General features: G+C 39.8%; 2 non-coding genes across 2 annotated transcripts; both read right to left on the bottom strand.

The window, feature by feature from the left end:
* Positions 1-960: 960 nt before the first annotated feature.
* TRNAQ-CUG (transfer RNA glutamine (anticodon CUG)) lies at positions 961-1,032 on the bottom strand. The gene has a single exon. It is a non-coding gene; the product is annotated as a tRNA-Gln (tRNA).
* A 235-nt stretch (positions 1,033-1,267) lies between these two features.
* On the bottom strand, positions 1,268-1,339 carry TRNAQ-CUG (transfer RNA glutamine (anticodon CUG)). The gene has a single exon. It is a non-coding gene; the product is annotated as a tRNA-Gln (tRNA).
* Positions 1,340-14,049: the final 12,710 nt, after the last annotated feature.

The following is a 14,049-nucleotide window of genomic DNA, read 5'->3' as shown; positions in this document are numbered from 1 at the left end:
TTAATTTTTGGATCAGGGAGCTACAAAATTTTTGAACGGCCCCTAAATCGAGTTTTCGTTTTTTTTTTTTTTTTTTTTTTTTTTAAAGGAATAAGTATATCATGCTGATATAAGTGATAGTTTGGGTTTAGCTACACTATATCCAGTTCTCTAGATACAAGGCGTACAACAGAAGTTTTGATTGAAATATTTTGGATCTTTTGATGCATTTTTGGATCAGGGGACACAAAATTTTTGAGCGGCCCCTAAATTGAGTTCCCCCCCCCCCGTTTGACGCATGTGGATGACCCCTATGCCTAACATATAATAAAGCACATAGTAGAAAGACATAAAGAAACGCAGAAATTGTAAGCAGTGCCCCAATTGGAACTCATCTGATTTAAATATTTAATATTTCCCGCGGTTGGATGAAAACAATGGCAGCGACAGCTTTATTTTCTAAGAGGGGGAACGAAGGGGCAGAGAAAATTGAGAAGGCAGCTATTCTTTTGTATACCAAAAAGGATAGTTTTATATTGTACTTGACCTACATTACAATGCCATATTTCTGATGGTTGAAAACGAAGTCACCAACAGGGTACTCGCTCCCTTGCCCCCCTGCTGGCATTGTCATTGGATAGAACTGGAGAAAACAAGGGTACGAACTAAGGCACGGATATTATCAATAAAACAAAAAGAGCTTCTCTTCACTTCCATATTATTACTTCTTTTCGGTATTCCTCAAATCCTTTTCCCCTCTTACCCCAAACTCTATATTAAAATTTAATAATAATAATAATAATAATAATAATAATAATAATAATAATAATAATAATAATAATAATAATAATAATAATAATAATAATAATACAAAACGCAAGGATAAAGAAGAAATGCAAACACTTTTGAAAGAACGTGTATATTATCTTTATTTTATTGCGTAGTTTTGTGTGTATAAAATATTCATTTAAAAAAAGTACGAGGTCCCACCGAGATTTGAACTCGGATCGCTGGATTCAGAGTCCAGAGTGCTAACCATTACACCATGGGACCAACAAGTACTCCTCTGTATGAAATGCTGTGATGAAAGTATAGTTTTGTGTATATAAAATATTTATTGGAAAAAAGGAATACGAGCTCCCACCGAGATTTGAACTCGGATCGCTGGATTCAGAGTCCTGAATGCTTACTATTACACCATGGGACCAACCGGTGCTGTTGTGTATGAAATGCTGTGATCAAAGTATAGTTTTGTGTGTATAAAATATTTACTGAAAAAAGAAGTACTAGGTCCCACCGAGATTTGAACTCGGATCGCTGGATTCAGAGTCCAGAGTGCTAACCATTACACCATGGGACCAACAAGTACTCCTCTGTATGAAATGCTGTGATCAAAGTATAGTTTTGTGTGTATAAAATATTTATTGGAAAAAAGAAATACGAGCTCCCACCGAGATTTGAACTCGGATCGCTGGATTCAGAGTCCTGAATGCTTACTATTACACCATGGGACCAACCGGTGCTCGTGTGTATGAAATGCTGTGATCAAAGTATAGTTTTGTGTGTATAAAATATTTACTGAAAAAAGAAGTACTAGGTCCCACCGTTTTTTTTTTCTTTTTTTTAAAGTCAACTGATTCACCGAACGTGTTCCAGTAACTTACTTACACTACTTATATCTAACTGTACTTGCTTTACTCATTTTTACTTGCTTTCTGCAATTACCTAGAGCAACAGGGACACGAACACAGAAATATCGAGGACAGTGAAAATCACATAGGCTCTCCCACCGGGAATCGAACCCGGGACCCCGTACACCAAAGGCGCACGTGCTAGCAACTAGACCAGCAGGGAGGGCTACCGAGATTTGAACTCGGATCGCTGGATTCAGAGTTCTGAGTGCTAACCATTACACCATGGGACCAACAAGTAGTCCTCTGTATGAAATGCTGTGATCAAAGTATAGTTTTGTGTGCATAAAATATTTATTGGAAAAAAAGAAATACGAGCTCCCACCGAGATTTGAAACTCGGATCGCTGGATTCAGAGTCCTGAATGCTTACTATTACACCATGGGACCAACCGGTGCTCGTGTGTATGAAATGCTGTGATCAAAGTATAGTTTTGTGTGTATAAAATATTTACTGAAAAAAGAAGTACTAGGTCCCACCGAGATTTGAACTCGGATCGCTGGATTCAGAGTCCAGAGTGCTAACCATTACACTAGTTTTATTATTACCTTCTTGAAAAATACAAAATGGACTCAACTAGCTGAGTCTAAACATGAAAAGTACTAGACATAAATATAAAAATCACCAATTCTGGGTCTACAACTATAAATGCAGAGAACTAGAAATAAAGAAATGCAAAAGTAAAAAATAATAATAATAATAATAATAATAATAATATGAACAATGATAATAATAATAATAATAATAATAATAATAATAATAACAAAAAAAAAAAAAGAAAAAAAAAAAAAAAAAAAAAAACACGAGAGAGGAACTTTAGTTCATGACAAAAGCACTTCTAAAAACCTACTAAAAGAAATCCTTTCCTGCTGCGGAGAATAACATTTCCGGCGTGTACGTTGAAGAAAATCAAAATAAGTGCGTGCATCCAGTAACGTGATATGCCGCTGGAAATATAGTAAAGTGCTGGCTAGCAGGAAAAGCACTGTCCGATGCTTAGTGGGGGGAAAAAAATGAAAGTCCGGCAGGAGCAGATGATCAATGTGAAACTGTGCACTCGGACGACGAGTGATACGACCCACCATCACCTGCAAGGCGTTCCATATCACTGGCGCTCCCTCACATGTTGTAAACCGATGAGCCAAAGTGTCCTCAGAACGACATATAGTACACAAAGCATCAGGTGCTCGTTGTATAGCATAAAGCCGCGCACGTGTTGGGATAAGTTGATGGACTACTTGAAACCATAACACTTGCATATAGGGAGGTAAGATTGGGTTCCAAATGTTAGCCCAGACTTGCCGCCACTCTATATGTGGAAAGTGTTGTACTACTCGTAACTGAGTCGGCTGAGAGGACAATGTGAAGAGAACAGAATATAATGAGCGAGCATTGTGCTGCTGGGGGACCAAAGGCACCCCGGCATAAATCCAATATCGAATAAAGATCAACACATATTTCGGACACTGATCGGCAAATTGAATAAAAGGGGGATTGACAGGGTGAGCGTACTCCGGCCAAAAACAACTAAACCAATGGTTCGTAATAGAATCGACGGATGAAAGACCCACGTAGGAATCTGCCATGAAGAGAGTTTGACATTTGAGACGGATATGAACTAAACCGAGACCACCGCGGGAACGTGAGAGATAAATGGCAGTTCTGGGGATGCGAAAATAGTAACCCCGCCATATGTGCCAAAGGAACAGAGATTCAAATCTTTTGGCGTAAATCTCAGGGAGGGGAAAGACCCGAGCCCTATACCACAATTTAGATGCCACGTAGATATTGATAAACTGAATGCGATGCCATAAATGAAGTCGACGAAATCGGAGGGTGAAGAACAACCCTCGAATTTGCTGAAGGAGAGGTTGCCAAACTTCGTCATAATGGGGAGTGGGAAGGGACGTGAATGGAATGCCTAAAATAGTTAAGGATGTCACATGCGGTATAGGCTGCGTACCTGGGGTAGGAGAGGGTAACTGAAAGCCGTGAAATTGTAACACTTGAGTTTTCTTTTCATTAAACTGAAGACCAGAGCAACGCGAGAATCGTTTGAGAACCAGAAAGACACCCTGGAGAGCAACTGCGTCAACCCCTGTGATAGTCAAATCATCAGCGAAACAATAGATGTTTTGACAAGTAAAGAGGGTAGGGCCTGGGGGAGACATTAGCGCCAAACGATGGAGAAGAGGGTCTATAACTAAAGAAAACAAAATAGAGCTTAAACTACAGCCCTGACGCAATCCTCGTTTTAAGGGAATGAGGTCAGATAGATGTCCATTAATTTGGAGACGAAACGTGGCGGTGGTGTATAAATTCGAAATTACTTGACAGAAAGCTGTGGGAAAACCCCAAGCGTCGAGGGTTAGACGAAGGAAATTATGATCGACACTATCATAAGCCTTCTCTAGGTCTACTGCTAACGCTCCGGCTGGGACACCGCGAGACTGAAAGTATGCAAAGAGGTCTCGAAGAGTACGAAGGGTGAATTGAATGTTATTCGATTCGTGCAGGGCTGCTTGATACGGACTGATAAGTTTCTGTATGATGGGTCGTAATCGGGCTGTAAGAACTTTAGTAAACAATTTCAAATCAACTGGCAATAAAGAGATAGGGCGGTAATCAGCCACAACCTTCGCCTTGGACGATTTGGGTATAAGTGCGACAACCGCAGTATTAGAATGAAAGGGCACATTAGACAACCAGGAATTAAAAAGTGTCACAAGGGTACCACGAAGAATAGGCCAGTAATGACGGTAAAAAGATACACTCAAGCCATCTATGCCGGGAGAACTACGTCCCTTAGACTTATTGAGAACCGCCAAGATGTCGTCAGCCGTAATTGGGCGCAATAGAGCCTGACAATCTTCTGCAGGCAGCCGCTGGGGAATTGCTGATAGAAACTCAGGAGCAAAAAGAAGATCCGAATGCGATGCGCTCGTGAAGGCTATAAAGTGTTGCGTAAATTCTTGTAAGATCTGTAAAGGGTCGGAAATGGTATCGCCGTTGGCCAATACTAACGATTCAATACATGTAGCTCGTCTCTGTCGAAAAAGGCGATCTACATGATACAAGGAAGACGATTCTTCCGGAAAACAATGATATAGATCGTCTGAAAAATACGCCTGCAACGATACTCGAGTATCGATTTGACGCATTCTACGTTTAATATCGTTAATACAAGCCAGATTAAGTAGGGAAGGCTGTGCAGCCCAGAGGTCACATAGTGCCCTATAATAAAACTCATATAGCTGACGATCGTGCTGTTGGGACAATTTCCCTCTCCATTGAAAGAAACTACGGAATTTGGGTTTACAATAAGTAGTCCACCACGCAACCTCCGTTGGAAAATAACGTTGCATTTTACGCCAGTACTTAAAACGCTCGGTAAACTCTTCAACAGTGTCTTCTCTTAATAGCACTTCGTTGTTGATTTTCCAGAAGGAACGACCCCTTCCCGCCGGAAGAAAAAAAGGCAGCTTAAAATGAACTAATACAGCTGCATGATTTGTGAACGATACAGGCCGTGTATGGACAGCGAGGACAGCCTTACCTAAGCGAGCATCGACGTAAATCCTATCTAAGCGACTGCGTGTCGTAGTACAGGTGAACGTCATTGCATGCTTAGAGTGAGATGCTAGAAGAGCATCATGGAGCTGTAGAACTCTCACCAACTCAACTAAGGCATGACAGGGAGGTGATGGCGTGAGCGAATCACGGGCGTCGATCACCGCATTATAATCGCCGGCAAATAAACAATAAGTAAGACCGGGAGGTAATAACGATGGAATGACACTGGAAAAAAAATCTTCCCTCTCTCGTGTTTTAAGAAAACCACTAGGGGCATATAAACAAATAATACATATACCGTTAATATAGCAACGGATGGCTCTCCCATCCGGAGATAGCATAACCCTATCATAATGTAGACCCTTTCGTACTAACATCGCGACACCAGTGGTTTTTTCGGAATTCACTATAGTATTATAGTCAGAGAGAAAGTCAAATGTATGAAAAGTTACTTCAGTTAAACAATAAACGTCTGCACGATTCCGTTCAATAAATTGTTGTAATAACGCTAAGTTCTGTGCAGAACTAATTCTATTAATATTGAGTGTAATTAAAGTAAAAGCATTGATCTGCGCCATACTTCCACACAAAAACACTAACAGCAATACAAACAAAAACTTACTTGTATCTCCCATAAAAAGACACTGCAGTAGACAAGAAATGTATAACACATAAAAACTGGAAAAAGAAAGCTTCACCGTGCGAAACACACAGCTCAATGCAACTATAAACACTCGTGAACTGAAGGCGCAAAAAAGAAGAAAAAACACACAATGCAGGCACGCTATATCTCGGAATCGGAGGTAGCACGGCTTTTGAGGCTGTGATCACGTGACTTGGACTGTATTGTACCTTGAGAAGCACCAACAACAGCTGTCTGTTCTTTCTTTTTTGTAGTCGATCTAGATACCCTTCGGCGTTTTTGTTGGGAAGCCGGATCAACGGCAATCATCGTAGCACTGGGTGAGATAACGGAATTGCTAAGAGGATCAAGACCCTGCGAGGGGGGGAGGGGGTCACTTGGACACATGGGCACATCTACATTCTTGAGATTCTCCGAATGTATCGTAGAGACCAGAGACGACTCGGAGGGCTGTTGCTCAGACACCAAGATTTTTTTCTCCTCCAAAACTGACGACATGGTTGGCAATGGTAAAGGCGCGACGGAACTCGTTGGTAAAGCAGGAAACTGAGACTCATCGGGAACACTGTTATCCTTTGCAAACCCAGTCTTAGATAAACTTGGTTCGTCACTTACATGAACGGAAGAAGCCGGAAGTGGATTAGATCGCCATACCTTCCCCAATTCAGTCATTACCACTGGCGGCGGGGTCGGTTTCCCCCCCATAGTACTATTTTTCTTCTTCAAATGACAATTAGAGACGGTATGCGACGTGCTCTGGCAAAAAAAACAAGTAATTGGCTGACCTTCATATGAAACATTCACTTTGTAACCTTGGACGATCAATCTAGAGGGAATATGCTTAGTTAGCTCAATATGTATGACCCGCACACCACTGTCAATGCCTGTAGGAAACGGTGCCGCCCAATACTGTCGTTCTACTCGCCTTACCAATCCATAGGCACGAAAATGTTCTTCCAATAATTGTACTGGAGCTTCCAATGGAAAATCATAAACTCTCACCAATTTCACAGGGGCCTCGGCGGGTAAAATCCTTACGGTACTTACGTTTCCGTCCATGTGAGTAAAGTTCACAGTCTCAGGCACTGTCGAGGCAAACTGGTCATAATCTTTGATTGATTTAAACTTAATATAAATACTAAAAGTTTCTTCATGAAGTTGAAGAGCACAAATCTGGTCAAACAGGCGAGGAAACTTCTCCAACAGCCATTGGTACACTTGACTGGAATTAGGTCGAGAACTTCGATAACGCTTATCGAACATGAATTTGTATTGTAATTCTTTCTTATAAGACATGACGCTCAAAGTCTCTAGACACAGAAATTGGAATCACCACAAATATTAAACGTACGAGCCTAAATAGGCAAAACAAGATGCCACTCAGTTCACCACACTACCAATGGGTGACAATCGTATGAAGTATGCTCCCAGCAGGCTTTGCGATCTGAACTGCTCGAAAGCACGAGCACGAATGCCAACAAGTACTCCTCTGTATGAAATACTGTGATGAAAGTATAGTTTTGTGTGTATAAAATATTTATTGGAAAAAAGAAATACGAGCTCCCACCGAAATTTGAACTCGGATCGCTGGATTCATAGTTCTGAGTGCTAACCATTACACCATGGGACCAACCGGTGCTCGTATGTATAAAATGCTGTGATCAATGTATAGTTTTGTGTGTATAAAATATTTACTGAAAAAAGAAGTACTAGGTCCCACCGAGATTTGAACTCGAATCGCTGGATTCAGAGTCCAGAGTGCTAACCATTACACCATTTTTTTTAATTTTCTTTATTACAGTAGAGTTACATATAAATTATAAAGTACAGTCAGATTATATGAGTATCAGAGAACAGTTCCTTGTTTTCTGTTAGTAGAGTGACAGAGATCAGAATGCACGATTACATAGTGGTAGAACGTCCAAGGTCAGTTCGTTAGTTATAAGCTTGAACAAGAGCTACATCGAGGAAATATGCAAATAGGGTTTTTCTTCTGGTTGGTGGAAAATGTCTATATCTGGTATACAAGTAATCCTTGTATTCGGTGATACGGCGTAACTCAGGAGTAAGGATATAATGAACAGTACTCGATATTAACCACAGCACTGAGTTGTGTTTAGCGCTGGGAAAGAGACGGAAATCAGGAAATAAGACGAGATCACTGGTAACAGAAGCTGGCACTGTACGGCAAATAGTACTGATCATTCGTTGAAACTTCGCCCAAATATGAGCTGCATTACAACAAATTTTTAATCGATGTTCCAAATCATCGACACGACCACACTTGATACAAATGGCACTGTCACTGAAATGTAAGCGATGTCGTTTAGCACGAGTGTCCACAAGGTCGTTCACCACAGCGTACCAACTCGAGATTGTCGGTCCAGAAAGGTGAGAGGCAAATATATTACTCCATACTCTCGTCCATTGTCGTGCGGGGTGCTTTTCGTAGAGGCGATGAGGAGGGAGAGAAAGTTGGCTAAGTAAATACTGATACAAGTCTTTCACTGAACTAGGCAACGCAGCCGTCAGACCGGCAGTCATATAAGCATAGCAACAAATAACATCACTATAATACCAATAAATATCAGGAATATGGCAGACATTAAGTGGAAATGTATATGAGACAGTGTCATGACAGTAAGAAAGAAGGGCATGGCTGATTCCCGTAAGGCTGGTTCTGGAAGCCTCGGAGCAGAAACAAAGCCCGAGCTTTCAGACCGACGTGGATAAGGTTGAGACCACCAGCTTTTGGTGAGAGGCATGTGAAGGGATACTTAACTCTAAAGACGTGACCATGCCAAAGAAACCAATTAACAACACTCGTAATGCGTTGAGCAATATCACTGGGCATAGGAAGCAGCTGACACACATATCACAATTCGGATAGAGCATAAGTATTCAGAAAGTATATCCGAGACAATAAGCACAGCTGGCGTGAACGATGAGACTGGAGAATATGCCGGATGCTGTTTACGAGTATCTTATAGTTCACATGGACTGTTTCAGAAATGCTAGAGGAAAATGTGATGCCCAAGATTTTTAACTGAGGCACTACGTTAGTGATAGGTGGATACTCAGAAGAAGCTTGTCTGCCAAGAACCAAAAGCTTAGTTTTCGACTGATTGATCTGAGCGCCAGATAAGGCGGTGTATTCCATCAAACAGATATCAAGGGTGCGAATATCACTGCAATCGTGGATGAAAACTGTCACATCATCAGCATAACTGCAGACTCGTAAGGTATGACCATGAAGGGAAAGGCCGGAGAGACGAGCATGAATACTATAAAGAAGAGGGCAAAGAGAAATGGCAAACAAGCTCACCATGGGACCAGCTGATGTTCGTTTGTATGAAATGCTGTGTTCAATGCATAGTTTTGTATATATTTGGTCTAGGAATTAATTCGTGCGGGTGGACAAGAGATGGCGCAACGAACGGAGCGTCCCACAGTTCCGTGTATCCACATATGTGTTGCAAACCCCTGTCATCGCGTATCGTTCGTTGTATAGGGCAGTGGATTAAAGTGTCAACAACACCAGTTTGTAGTTAAGTGAACATGGCGCAATTTGTGCCTGATAAAGTGTTTTTGCGGGGTGTCCTGCTGCATTACTTTAACATGCAGAAAAGTGCGACTGAAAGTCATCGTATTTTGGTGGAAGTGTATGGTGACCATGCTCTAGCTGAGCGAACGTGTCAGAAGTGGTTTGCACGGTTTAGAAGTGGTGATTTCGGCTTGGCAGACCAAGAGCGAGCTGTACAGCCCAAAAAATTTCAAGACGAAGAATTGATAGCATTGCTCGAGCAGGATTCGTGTCAAACGCAGGAACAACTTGCAGCAGCATTAGGCGTTGATCAAACAACAGTCTCCAAACGCTTGAAAGCCATGGGAATGATTCAAAAGATGTCACATTGGGTTCCACATGAATTGAAAGACAGAGACGTTGAAAGACGAAAAACCATTTGTGAATTGCTGCTTCAACGACAGAGCAGAAAGGGGTTTCTGCATCGAATTATTACGGGTGATGAGAAGTGGATCCATTACGAGAACCCTAAACGAAAAAAGGCCTGGGTGAAACCAAATGAACCAGGTCCATCACAACCAAAACGAGATATTCACTGTGCAAAGGTTATGCTGTGCATATGGTGGAATATGAAAGGTGTGGTGTACTATGAGCTGCTGCAACCGGGTGAAACTATGAATGGAGAACGTTATCGACGACAATTAATGCGTTTGAAGCAAGCTCTGGCCAGAATACGACCAGAATGGTTATCGTCTCCATATTCTTTTCAATATTAGTCAAAATCAAAAAAAGTATTAATTAGAAAGTTTTTTAAGAGAAAACAAAAAAATATAGGAAATGATGTTATTTATAGTATATCACAGGGGTTTTCAGACTTTTTTCAGTTGAGGCTCCCCTCAACGAACAAAAATCTAGACGCGCCTCCCTGGTTAAAACAACATAAATACATGTGTCCCTAACTGGAAGACTATTACTATGATAAATTATGTTTTATCATTTATTAATCACTAATGGAAATATCTCATCAACAGAGGTGGTCTACACTGTACACACTGACTACACCTGGTGTTTAGCTATAATTATAAATTGTGGTTGTCAAATATTTGTTAAAATTGAAAGATACGAGCAGAAAGGGAATTTAAATAATAAAAACCGGTACATTTAGATGTTGATCAAAATCAATGGAATGAATTAGCTTGTTTTGAATCACACAATTTATTAAATCTGGGCACATATTTTGAAATGGCAAGACACAAGGCGGCTTCGACCAATGAAAATAAAACAAATAAGAGTATTTTTGAATGGCGGTAGTATTTTAGAAAAGATTAAAACTAAAGGATCGTCCCAAAAATAATAATAGAAAATTAAGAGAAAGAAAAATTCAGCTCTAATGGCGTCGCGCGAAATTCCAGTGACATTTAAGAAGACATATTATTCTACAGATATAAATAGAAGATCGTTAGTGGCTACCTAACAAGCATTATACACGTTTAAGTCAAAAGTGAAAGGTTCATCGCTGATCGTATGTGGAATAGAGGTGATACATAGGCTTAGTCAACTATGTATAACTAAAGAAGAATGCAATCTTAAGTATGCGTGTTGCATTATAAATATGTTTCTTTGTAGCACTTTTTTTAAGTCCTCGCGCCTCCCCTGACAACCTTAGGCGCCTCCCCAGGAAGGCGCGCCGCACAGTTTGAAAACCCCTGGTATATCATATTTATATACATGTTATTTGCAGAAGCCACACTTAATAGTATCGTTAGAAAAATTACACATGCGGTAAGCACATCAGGAAAAGACGTAGAACACCCATTTTCCACTAAAGCTATTACCAGAATTGTTTGAAGGTTACCTCTTTCAGAACTATTATAATCTCTGAATACCAGTATTTGCAGTGGAAAATCTGAGCTTACATCACTACTGAACTTTGTAGCAAAGTCATATCCAGATTTCTGAACGTCTTCCTCAGATGCAGACAACAGTTTTGTTTGGGTGAGAAAAGAAAGGCTATTGAGCACCCCAGTCATTCCGTGGAAACGGGTGCTAAGTTGTGACACAATACAATCAAGAATTGGATAAAATGCAGAGACATGAAATGTATCTTCCGATACATCTAGTCTACTATCCGTAGCCATTATTCAAAATATTTATTTCTAACCCTTTTGCGTTTCTCTTGAAATGTTTCTGAAATACTCAATTCCGAGCACAGGTCTTTTGTGGATTTTACAAGCTCGTCACTTTCCCCGAAGATCTTTCACTTGCTGAAGTGATTTCTTCAGATTTTTCTCTGCTATTTGCAAATCAATACATCAGAAGACTGCAAGCTTTTGGAAGTTACATACATGGACATTAGGATCTTTTCCCAAATGACTATGATCAACACAAATTCAAATGTCTCAATCTTCTTTAATGTCTCAGCTACTCTCAACTCATCTGGTTTCTTACTTCTCAGACAAATCGCGGTAAGGAACATCAGCAGCAATCTCTTTCATGCTGCTAACAGCAGAATGTTTTTGTTTCCCACCTAATTTTACAATTTAAAGTTTCCTTCTTTAAGATCTTTTCCCAAATGACTAGGATCAACATAAATTCAAATGTCTCAATCTTCTTTAATGTCTCAGCTACTCTCAACTCATCTGGTTTCTTACTTCTCAGACAAATCGCGGTAAGGAACATCTCTTTCATGCTGCTAACAGCAGAATGTTTTTGTTTCCCACCTAGTTTTACAATTTAGTTTCCTTCTTTAAGATCTTTTCCCAAATGACTAGGATCAACACAAATTCAAATGTCTCAATCTTCTTTAATGTCTCAGCTACTCTCAACTCATCTGGTTTCTTACTTGTCAGACAAACCGCGGTAAGGAACATCAGCAGCAATCTCTTTCATGCTGCTAACAGCAGAATGTTTTTGTTTCCCACCTAATTTTACAATTTAAAGTTTCCTTCTTTAAGATCTTTTTCCAAATGACTAGGATCAACACAAATTCAAATGTCTCAATCTTCTTTAATGTCTCAGCTACTCTCAACTCATCTGGTTTCTTAGTTGTCAGACAAATCGCGGTAAGGAACATCAGCAGCAATCTCTTTCATGCTGCTAACAGCAGAATGTTTTTGTTTCCCACCTAATTTTACAATTTAAAGTTTCCTTCTTTAAGATCTTTTCCCAAATGACTAGGATCAACATAAATTCAAATGTCTCAATCTTCTTTAATGTCTCAGCTACTCTCAACTCATCTGGTTTCTTAGTTGTCAGACAAATCGCGGTAAGGAACATCAGCAGCAATCTCTTTCATGCTGCTAACAGCAGAATGTTTTTGTTTCCCACCTAATTTTACAATTTAAAGTTTCCTTCTTTAAGATCTTTTCCCAAATGACTAGGATCAACACAAATTCAAATGTCTCAATCTTCTTTAATGTCTCAGCTACTCTCAACTCATCTGGTTTCTTACTTGTCAGACAAACCGCGGTAAGGAACATCAGCAGCAATCTCTTTCATGCTGCTAACAGCAGAATGTTTTTGTTTCCCACCTAATTTTACAATTTAAAGTTTCCTTCTTTAAGATCTTTTTCCAAATGACTAGGATCAACACAAATTCAAATGTCTCAATCTTCTTTAATGTCTCAGCTACTCTCAACTCATCTGGTTTCTTACTTGTCAGAAAAATCGCGGTAAGGAACATCTCTTTCATGCTGCTAACAGCAGAATGTTTTTGTTTCCCACCTAGTTTTACAATTTAGTTTCCTTCTTTAAGATCTTTTCCCAAATGACTAGGATCAACATAAATTCAAATGTCTCAATCTTCTTTAATGTCTCAGCTACTCTCAACTCATCTGGTTTCTTAGTTGTCAGACAAATCGCGGTAAGGAACATCAGCAGCAATCTCTTTCATGCTGCTAACAGCAGAATGTTTTTGTTTCCCACCTAATTTTACAATTTAAAGTTTCCTTCTTTAAGATCTTTTCCCAAATGACTAGGATCAACACAAATTCAAATGTCTCAATCTTCTTTAATGTCTCAGCTACTCTCAACTCATCTGGTTTCTTACTTGTCAGACAAACCGCGGTAAGAAACATCAGCAGCAATCTCTTTCATGCTGCTAACAGCAGAATGTTTTTGTTTCCCACCTAATTTTACAATTTAAAGTTTCCTTCTTTAAGATCTTTTCCCAAATGACTAGGATCAACATAAATTCAAATGTCTCAATCTTCTTTAATGTCTCAGCTACTCTCAACTCATCTGGTTTCTTACTTCTCAGACAAATCGCGGTAAGGAACATCTCTTTCATGCTGCTAACAGCAGAATGTTTTTGTTTCCCACCTAGTTTTACAATTTAGTTTCCTTCTTTAAGATCTTTTCCCAAATGACTAGGATCAACACAAATTCAAATGTCTCAATCTTCTTTAATGTCTCAGCTACTCTCAACTCATCTGGTTTCTTACTTGTCAGACAAACCGCGGTAAGGAACATCAGCAGCAATCTCTTTCATGCTGCTAACAGCAGAATGTTTTTGTTTCCCACCTAATTTTACAATTTAAAGTTTCCTTCTTTAAGATCTTTTTCCAAATGACTAGGATCAACACAAATTCTAATGTCTCAATCTTCTTTAATGTCTCAGCTACTCTCAACTCATCTGGTTT

The sequence above is a fragment of the Thermobia domestica genome, unplaced genomic scaffold (genome assembly GCF_964235325.1).
Source record: "Thermobia domestica unplaced genomic scaffold, izTheDome1.hap1.1 HAP1_SCAFFOLD_117, whole genome shotgun sequence".
NCBI classification, from domain to species: domain Eukaryota; kingdom Metazoa; phylum Arthropoda; class Insecta; order Zygentoma; family Lepismatidae; genus Thermobia; species Thermobia domestica.
This window is presented reverse-complemented; position numbering and strand designations above follow the sequence as displayed.